The sequence below is a fragment of the Semicossyphus pulcher genome, unplaced genomic scaffold (genome assembly GCF_022749685.1).
Source record: "Semicossyphus pulcher isolate SPU_LCO1_2020_fin unplaced genomic scaffold, fSemPul1.0.p SCAF_1, whole genome shotgun sequence".
NCBI lineage: Eukaryota > Metazoa > Chordata > Actinopteri > Labriformes > Labridae > Semicossyphus > Semicossyphus pulcher.
Genome location: NW_027211603.1, coordinates 19,779,605 through 19,788,895, shown reverse-complemented (window position 1 = coordinate 19,788,895; position 9,291 = coordinate 19,779,605).

The following is a 9,291-nucleotide window of genomic DNA, read 5'->3' as shown; positions in this document are numbered from 1 at the left end:
TTCAGCTGCTTTCTTTGCATACTTAACACACACTCTGGCACATACGTCCTGGGCACGAGCACGCACACACACACACTTGTGCAGGTAAACACACACACTACACAGAGGTTGTTTGGTCAGATAAAGGAGCACTGACGGGAGGCCAGAAGGTCACCTAGGGTGTCTGGCCCTCGGCGGAAACGACCGCTCCCAACCTCCCCCTCTCTCCTGCCTCCGTAATAAGTGTGACCGTTTGATTCCTGCACAAAAGGAGCAATTACAGGGAGTTGTTTAATCACCCACACTTTTATTGAGCTTGGGGTCTCTTAGCTTGCAGCTCAGGCCCCCGTCGTCTGCGGCAGCGGGCGACAGGAGTGACAGAGAAGGTCGGTGGTTTAACGGGGCGCGAAGGGGTCTCGTTTGAGTTAAGACTTCGTAAGGCTACTCTGCACGCTGCCGAGGCCCCGGGGACAGAGACAAAGAGGTAGACGAGACCAGAAGACAGGCTGGCCAGCCAGGCAGAGAGATAGATGGACTTTACGGAGAGACGGAGACTAAAGGGCAGAGATTGGGGGACACATCAGAACCAGAATCGCTTTATTCGCCAAGTAGGATGAATGTGTAGGAGTTTCTCTTGGTTGTGTTTGCGCAGAGATAGGGCCACGATGTATGCAGTGCGCAGAACAAAAGAGGTATTCAGGTGCCTGACAGGTGCACTTGTTGAGCAGGAGGTGTGGTGAAATCCCAGGAGAGCAACGGAACCAGTGTCCAGTGATTTTCAGACAGAAATACTACAGTACGAACAAGCATGGACATGTTTCCTGAGCCTTACCAGCAGTGCAGCATGCATGGAGCTGTGTGGACATTGTGAGGGCAGGGATGGCATACAGAAAATGTTTTCTTTTAACAAAAAGAGAGGAGAAAAAAACAACAGAATTCGAACTTCCTACTTTACAGTCAGCCCAGAGCCCCAGTAAGCCCAAACTCCCATTCAAAACAGCACCAACCACTGTCAGTGTCAGTGCTTTTTATTGAATTTTCAGCTCGGGTGTTACTCTATATTTGTGTGCATGCCGAGTGCCTCCTCCTCCTCCTCCTGCTCCCTGGGTATGAATGATGGAGTACAAGTCCTTGTCTAGTCCCTCTGAAATGGCAAGGATGGTGGTGTGAAGCGAAAAAGGCGAAAAGGGCGGCTATGCATGGAAGAGCTGATGGTGGCGTTTTCAAAACTGCGAAAGAACAGCACCTCTGTGTGGTGACCAGGGGGAGACGGGTGTTCGTGGGTGGAGAAGGAGAAGGCTGAAAGAGATAGAGAGTGGAAGGGGATGAGCGGGAGAGGGGAGGGAGGAAAGGGAGTACACCATTGCTGCTCATAAAGCCAACAGCTGTGTGGGTAATGTTTTGTGACACCGAGCCTCTCCGAGCCCTTCTGTTTCCCAGAGAGCTGGGAGACGCCATATTCCGTCGTCACAAATGGCTCTGTCATTCACCCCCTAAGTCTTAATTATCGCTCCCGGTTTTTTGGCCACGTTTTGCTCAGGCGTATGGATCCATCTGCACGCTGTATAATTCCACTCCGCAATTTACAAGTGGCATTTATTACAATGGCCTCCGTGGCATCTCCTCTTTAACACCGGCAGCACTTTCCAGAAAGACGAAGGGGGAACAAAAGAGCAGTGCAATCTGGCAGCAACAGTGCCCACCCTCAGCTCCCTCAAATCTCTCTCTTGTCTTCTGTTTTTTTTTCCATCTGTACCCTTGCTCTCTGTTCGGCTATCTCTCTCCACCCCCGTATTACTAATTTTTCCGCTTCTATTTGTGTGTGTGTGTGTGTGTGTGTGTTTTTTTCCTTTGTTATTAATTTAATTTTTATGGGATTCACAGTACTCGCACAAACCGCCCCCTATCTGCCTCCAAGCAGAGGAAAAAGGAAATAGCTGATGTTGATTTTTTCCCCCTCCTCTCCTCCTCTCTCTCTCCCCCCCTTCGTAATTCATTTTGGATTAATTCCCCCTGTCTTCAGAGACAATCCTAATTCTTTATTATTTCCACTTCACAGGCTTCATGACATCCCCATATCCACATATCATATCCAGGGGAAACTTTACACCCAGCAGACCTCCTTGTTTTCTCCACTCTTTTCCTGTCTCACTCCTCCCCCCCCTCTTTAATTCTCTCTCTCTTTATTCTCTGTGCTCTTCCTATGTCTCTCACTTTCCCTTTTTTCTCTTCTTCTATCAGTTTCTGTGCATCCTCCCGACTCTGTCTCTCTCACCAGTGTGAAGTTTCTACCACGCTGTTGGGCTCCCGACTACAGAGACAAGCTTCCAACAGAAGTTGTCTGCCTGTCTCACACACCTTCACACCTCCTTCAATCCCTATCATAATGTGTGTGTGTGTGTGTGTGTGTGTGTGTGTGTGCACTGTGCAGGTCATGTCTGCTCTCCACATTCATATATGGGAATAAAATGAAGCTGTTCATTGCCATTTAAGAGCCACTGGGAAATAAAATCTACATACATCTTTAACTCCTCTCCATTCGATGTATTGCTTTCCTTTCGACTCTCATTTGTCGATTTCATCTGCTTTTAGAGACGCTCATTGGCAGACGGACTCTCAGCAGCTTCACCTTCATTCCTCGCATCTCCATCTTTTCCTTTCCTTGCCTCTGCATTCACTCTCTCCGTCTCAAAACCTCTTTTGCCTCATCTTCCTTCCTCTATGCTTCCTCTATCTGCCTGCATCAGTCTGTCCCTCTGATTTCTTTCTGTCTTCGTATGCATCTCTTGTTCTTCATTCTTTTTTAATGTCTCTTTCCCCATACCGTGTGACACCTCTCTATATTTTCCAGGGTGTTTTTTCACGCTCATGTCAAGTACTTTCTCAAATCAACCTTCCTCAAGATTTTTAGGGACCAGTTTTTGCTGCAGCCATGGCCGCGCTCTTCTTTGTCCCACACCTACCTAGCACTCACGCAAAAACTCATACCCTGGCTGGCACACACACACACACACACACACACACGCAATGTCCCATCTCCAATTCACTATTAAGTGGGCCCTGAATTTCCCCTGAGCTCTGGTGTGGTGGCGGCCGCCTCTGGAGTCCGGCTGTGCTAGATGTGTTGTCTGCTCCCTTACCATTCAATTACCCTCCTGTAATCTGACAGGCTCCTCATGGCCTGCACCGGGACAATCACCGGTGTGTGTGTGTGTGTGTGTGTGAGTGTGTGTGTGCATGTGTGTATGTGGCTATTATATCTGTCTCTGCGAGTGTATTCCAGCCATTCAGATACACACAGAAGCAGGGATGTTTTTGTGCATTGTCTGCTTCGCTTTTCATTTCAGCTTCTTTCCCTATTACTTCTCTCACTCAAAGTCTCGCCTAGATCTCCGGCCCGGAGTCACTTGACATCCTGCTGCAGCCGCAGGAACACACGGACAGAATGAATGAAACAAAGTCTTGCCACAAACAGCCAAAGCCAACATTTTGTTCTTTTCTCTTCTCTGTTATTATAACGCCCTCTAATCTACATCTACATCCTCAACACTCTCTTCCCTCCAAAACTTCCTCCATCATTTTATCATGTTCCCCTAATCACTGTCTCCTTGTTTTCTCTTTTTATCTTCATCTACTCCCCGTGTCTCTCCGTCTCCCCCCTCCCACCTCTTTCTCCCTCTCCCTCTCCCTCTCTCTGTCTGTCTATGCGAGGCAGGCTGGCTCTCGGTGTTGACCTGAGAAGGACTGACATTCAGAGGCCGGTCCCCTGCCTGCAGCACTGACATTTCTGCCAGACTTTGATGGTGCCTTTGAACAGAGATGTGTGGAGGGAAGAGCTGCCTGTCTCTCCGCCTTCCAGCAGCTCGAGCTCTGCCTCTCAAACGCTCAGAGTGAGATGTACGCTGTAGCGGGGATGCTCTCCCAACACACATGCAGACACGCATGCAAAAAAAAACATGCAGTACGCCTCTGAGGTCATTTATTAAGCTTCACAAACCTGCACGAATAAGCCTATGCACATATATGACACACATGCACACACACAATCACACACCTCCTGCTGGGATGCCTTCAAAGACTCCTCATTGCCCCCCTCTGATAAAAAGCGGCGCAGTGATCGAAGCAGAGGAGCAGGGTGTTGGAGGGGACCTGGTTATCTCTCCCACCTCTCCCCTATCTGTCCAACCCCCTCCACCTCCCCAACCCCCTCCACCCATGCTGTGTGGCCTTCAAAGTCACCCATGTCACTCCAGTAGCCCTTTAGCTCCTCTTCCTCAATGCCCTCCAATCTTCTCTAACCTCTCCTCCATGCACCTCGCTCCCTTTGCTACAAGCTTCTTGCAAGGTTGCAAAACACGGAGGAGACACAAATATATATAAATAAAAAAGAAACAGGCAGAGGAATCGGTACACCATGATGTAAAAATGGCCGCCCCGTTCCGTTATTCAGCGAATGCCGGTTGTGTGCCAAGCTGCCAGCTTTGGCAGATCCCCCCCTCCTCTTCCTCTCTCCCTCTCTCTCTCTCTCTGCTGTCACTGAGGGGAATGGGATTTTTCTTTTTCATGTGTTGGAGGTAGGGACCAAAGCATGTGCTGCTCTGTGAGTCTAATTAAAACGACTTGGCTATTTTGCCATGCGATGGTGTCCCGGAGAGGTGGATGAGAATTGAAACACTTAATTTTGTTTCGCTTGGTTCTTCCTCTCTGCGGAGTCGGACCGAGCTGAGCCTTGATGAGAGATTTGACAGCTGGGCATGCATGGAGATGCTCAATTTACATGAGTGTGTGTGTGTGTGTGTGTGTGTGTGTGTGTGTGCGCTGCCAAAAAAAAAAAAAATCTAATAAGTTGCCTAATTTGTATTCAGCACTATAGTCATAAATAATTTAACTTCCAGCGCAGGAGCATTAAAATGTCCGGAGCACAAAGTGTAGAAATTGAGGTGCTCTTGTCAGGCAGTTTATCAGCTGAGTTTGACTCGACTCGTGTTGCTTTTATTGACGTTCCTGCAGAGAAGCACGAGACCGATTCCCCAGACTCCTCGATGAAAGACACGCTGCCAAAAATCTTCAGCTTGTATTATTTCATCCTATTATCTGTCCTTACATCAGCCGTCTCGCTTTTTCTGAAACAAATTCATACGCGCCTAATGAAACTCTTTCACAACAGCTTCCTGAATGAACGGAGATTTTCCTGAAAAGCACATTATCGCCATCTTTGAAAATACTGTCCCTTGTTTTAAGGACGACTTGGGGAAGCTGCATAAGAAACATGCACGACTATCTGTGTCTTATTTTAGACTATCCCTGTATAGAGAGATTAACGACAGCAAAGCGAGTGTTAAAATTAAATGCATTCATCAAACTGAATAGCCGATTTTAAAAATGGTTGTGTTGAATAAACGGATTCCAAACTTTTACTTGCAGAGTTTGTGAAATCCAAAATATGGATTTTAACTTGTAGTGAGTTTTATTTATTCATATCCCCTCTTCAGTCACACAGAAACACGGCTTTTATTTCCAAGCTTCCTCCTCCGATGCTGCCAACAGCGTGTTAACACTCCTCACTAAGTGTGTCGATTTTATTAGCCTGCTTCGTCTTGTTTAAGAAAAGCAGGAATTGAAGATTGAATCTGCAGACAAATTGCGCCTTGATGCCTTTCTTTCTTAGTGTTTGTGTGTGCGTGGAAAGAGAGAGAGGAAGTGACAGGTCCAACCCCTTCAAACAGCCCTCCGGCCGGGCAGCATGGCATGATTCCACCTCGGCCTGTCTTGCCAGCTCCCCTCCCTTTCCCACCTCCTCCGCTCTCCTCCCTCCAAGCTGGGGGCCCCAGGGTGCCTGCAGCCTGCCTGTACTGGGCTATTGATTGGGAACAGGGCTGCAGCTCACCTGCTAATTGAAAGCCGATTGGGGCCCTGGGGCAGAGCTGTAAAACAGGCCCCACGTGGCATTAAAAGCTGAAGGCTGACGGGCCACTGTAAATCCAGAGCTGCTAATAGTGCTGCTGTATATCCATCTGTGTTAGAGCTGGATCACAGTGTGTGTGTGTGTGTGTGTGTGTGCTTCTGTTCTAGATGTTAATGCATGTATTGTACATGTGCGTGCATCTTAATGTGCGTCTTATTTTCCATGTATGGGTCTAAGCACATGCATCAAAATGTGCGTGCATGTTGGAGCGGATACATTGGCTTACGATGTATGTGAGTGTGTTTGTGTGCATGTGCATATAAACACACCTCAAACACACACACACGCGCGCACACAGGTGGTTCATGGTGACAGTCTGGTCTCCCGCTGCACAGGGAGAACAGTCTCGTCTGTAATGGACACATCCTTCCTCTTTCCTCAATCCTCCTGACAGCAGCAGCAACAGCTCTTCCTCCCTCCCTCCCTCCCTCCCTGTCTCTCCTTCCGTCTCTCTCTTCCTTCCTCTAGCTTTCTCTTCTTCCATTGTCACGGCACAAGTCACACCTGTGATCCTCCGCCGAGACATCAGCTCTTGAGCTAAGCTTCATTTTTTTCCTTCCCCTCCCATTACTTCTCATTTTGTTCTCATTTTTTGCCATGACTTGGCTGTCTCCTCTCCTATCTCCCTTTCTTTCACCTTCCCATCTATGTGTGTATATTACAAGTATGTATGGATGTATTATGGACTCACAATTAGTGTTTCAGTCCATCCCAAAGATGCCAGTCAAGTTGTGCCAGAGCTAACTTGCAACATCATTGCTTCTTATCTTGCTTTTGCACAGGGTTGAAACAGGAAACAGTTGTCTCCAAGTTAAAGGCACAGTATTGTCTAACATATCTGCATGCTTTAGCAACAAGACTTCCCTTTAATGATCAAAAAGGGAACTAGCCGTAAATGTGGACGAGGTTTTCTGTAACTTTTGCCCACATAGTTTATCTCTCTGTCTCCCTCCAGTATCTCTCTCCCCTCCTGACTTACTTTTTCTTCCATTAAATCTCACTCTCTCCCCCGCTCTGTCGCTCTGTCTGTCTCTCTCTGAGCGCTGTGATTGAGGAGGGAGGGTGCCGGCCGTCCTGCAGCATGGCACATGGAAACAGAGGTTAATTGGATTGTAATTAGAGCGGAGGTGATTAATTGATAGCATCTGTAAATTTGGATGTTTCCATTGTAAATGTGACAAATGAGAGCGTGGCAGGCCGGAGGAGGAAGGGCAGAGAGAGAAAGAGAAGAAGAGGAGGGAGCGAGACACACATGCAGAGGAAGAGCGGAGGAGGAGTTTGGGGATGGTAGAGAGAAAAAGTGAAAGAGACAGAGGAGTGAGAATTAAAGGTTTATTTTAAGGAAGGGTTAGATCCCATGGTGGTACGGTATGGCAGGGTTGATAGACATGAATGCTTGTGCGATCAAGCAAGAAAGGCATCAAATCGTTACACTTTTCGTGACATTGTGACACTTTTTACTGTGTTTTGTGAGGACATGATCATGCTGATGTGTGTTTAAAGAGGTGGCGGTTTGATTTTTATATTTAAATAATTACTTTTAGTTTGTAGGTTAGGGAAACTAGGTTAATTCATTCCTTGTCCAGTGTTTCTTGAGAACTTTCACGTTTGTACTTTTAGTATAAGACTGGAGCCGACAGAAGATTAGCATAGCTAAGCATAAAGACTGTAAGCAGGTTAAAATGAACACGTTCTGGTGTTAGGGGGTTTGGTGTACCTTCCTCTTGGCCTATTTCTTTGGACAGAGCCAAAGAAAGCCAGCTGTTTGCCCACTCTTTTTGCAACGCTGCTGCAACATCTCTTTATCTAACAGAAACCGTGTTATCAATCTTCTTATGTAACAATGGGTTAGACAAGTGTAATACCTCGAATGTTTCACCATTCCTTTATGTTAGGATGTTGTACTGGTGCAGGTCAAAGGTCAAGGTAAAAAAAAATCTATTAAGTGACGGTAGGCTCAGTTTGTTGATGTAACCAATGAATTACCAATAAAAAGCCTGAATGCAGTGCACATAATGATCATGATTTCACACAATGCCCCTGAAGAAATTACTTTCCACCATGAATGGGATTTTCCTTTGTTTACCTCAAAATCGCTGAGACATTTCTTCACCGTCATTTTGCTTGTGGTGTATCACTCAACCTGCACTTTCTACATCACATTTCATTCATTATCTGAACACCTAGCAACAGGTGTTACTGTCATTGTAACCCCCCTGTCCAAATAATTAATGCAGTATACATCGTACAACCATCAGTGTATTATTGCTTTTTTCAACCGCCATTTTTAAAAGAACCAAAAAAACAAAGCTATGTGCTCGAGTGTGACATATACAACAGTTTTTAACATAACTAGGGTAATAGAGTATTTCCTATTTAAGCCTGGTTCCCCTCACCTCATGCTTTTGTCCCTTTTTTAATGATGCAGTAAACGAGGTCTGTAGTTAACCTGTTTCATGTGTTGTTTTGTGTCACACCTGGTAAATATCAGGAGTGAATGCTAATGCCACATAATGTTAGCTTTAGCAAGAGTCTAGCTGGATTATGCAGTGTTGGTTTTTCATAAAAATGATCGGTGCAGACGTGGAGTCGTCTAAGTGTTGCACGTGGAGTGATTACATTTAACGGAGCTAGCCACCGCTATCTAACACCATTATCACTCAACAGACTCGGTGTAATCTATAAGGTAACCAGGGCACTCTTTGTTTAAACAGTCCGGAAAAAATAAGACGTTTTTTATCCTCAGAAAAGTGAAGTTTGATTTCAGTCTGTGCTAGCCGCAGCACTTTCTGGCCCATACAGCTGACATACGGCATAAAACACGGCACTTCGTTGTTTCCTTAATATTGTATTTTCTTTTACTTGTTGTCTCTTCTACAAACCGCCGACCCAAACAGCTGATCTGATACCGTGCGCTGCATGTGTAGGTATATGGGGCCGTTGTGCAGAGCAAGACATAGTGCAGAGGGAAAGGGCTGACAAAACATGAAGCGATGACGAAAAACATTCACTAGAGGATTGCACAACTTTTGCGCCCGCAAAACCTGCGCTAATGACACTAAAAGTTGAATGAACCCCAAAGTGCTCTGCGGAGTAAACAGCGTCTCTGTGCTTTGGTGCCGTTTGCGTGCACACTGTAATCTGTGTGAGATTGTTAGATACACCGTGACATGCACCCTCAGCCATGCTGCCCGCTCTTGCTGCTGCTTATATAATACCATGACTCACGCTGTTCTCACATGGCGGTGTCGCTGAAATGCAACATATGGAGAAGGTGTGAACGATGCACCATGTAAGGTGAGTGTGTAATGACTTCTCCACATGTGATGTGTGTGTACATGCTCAGA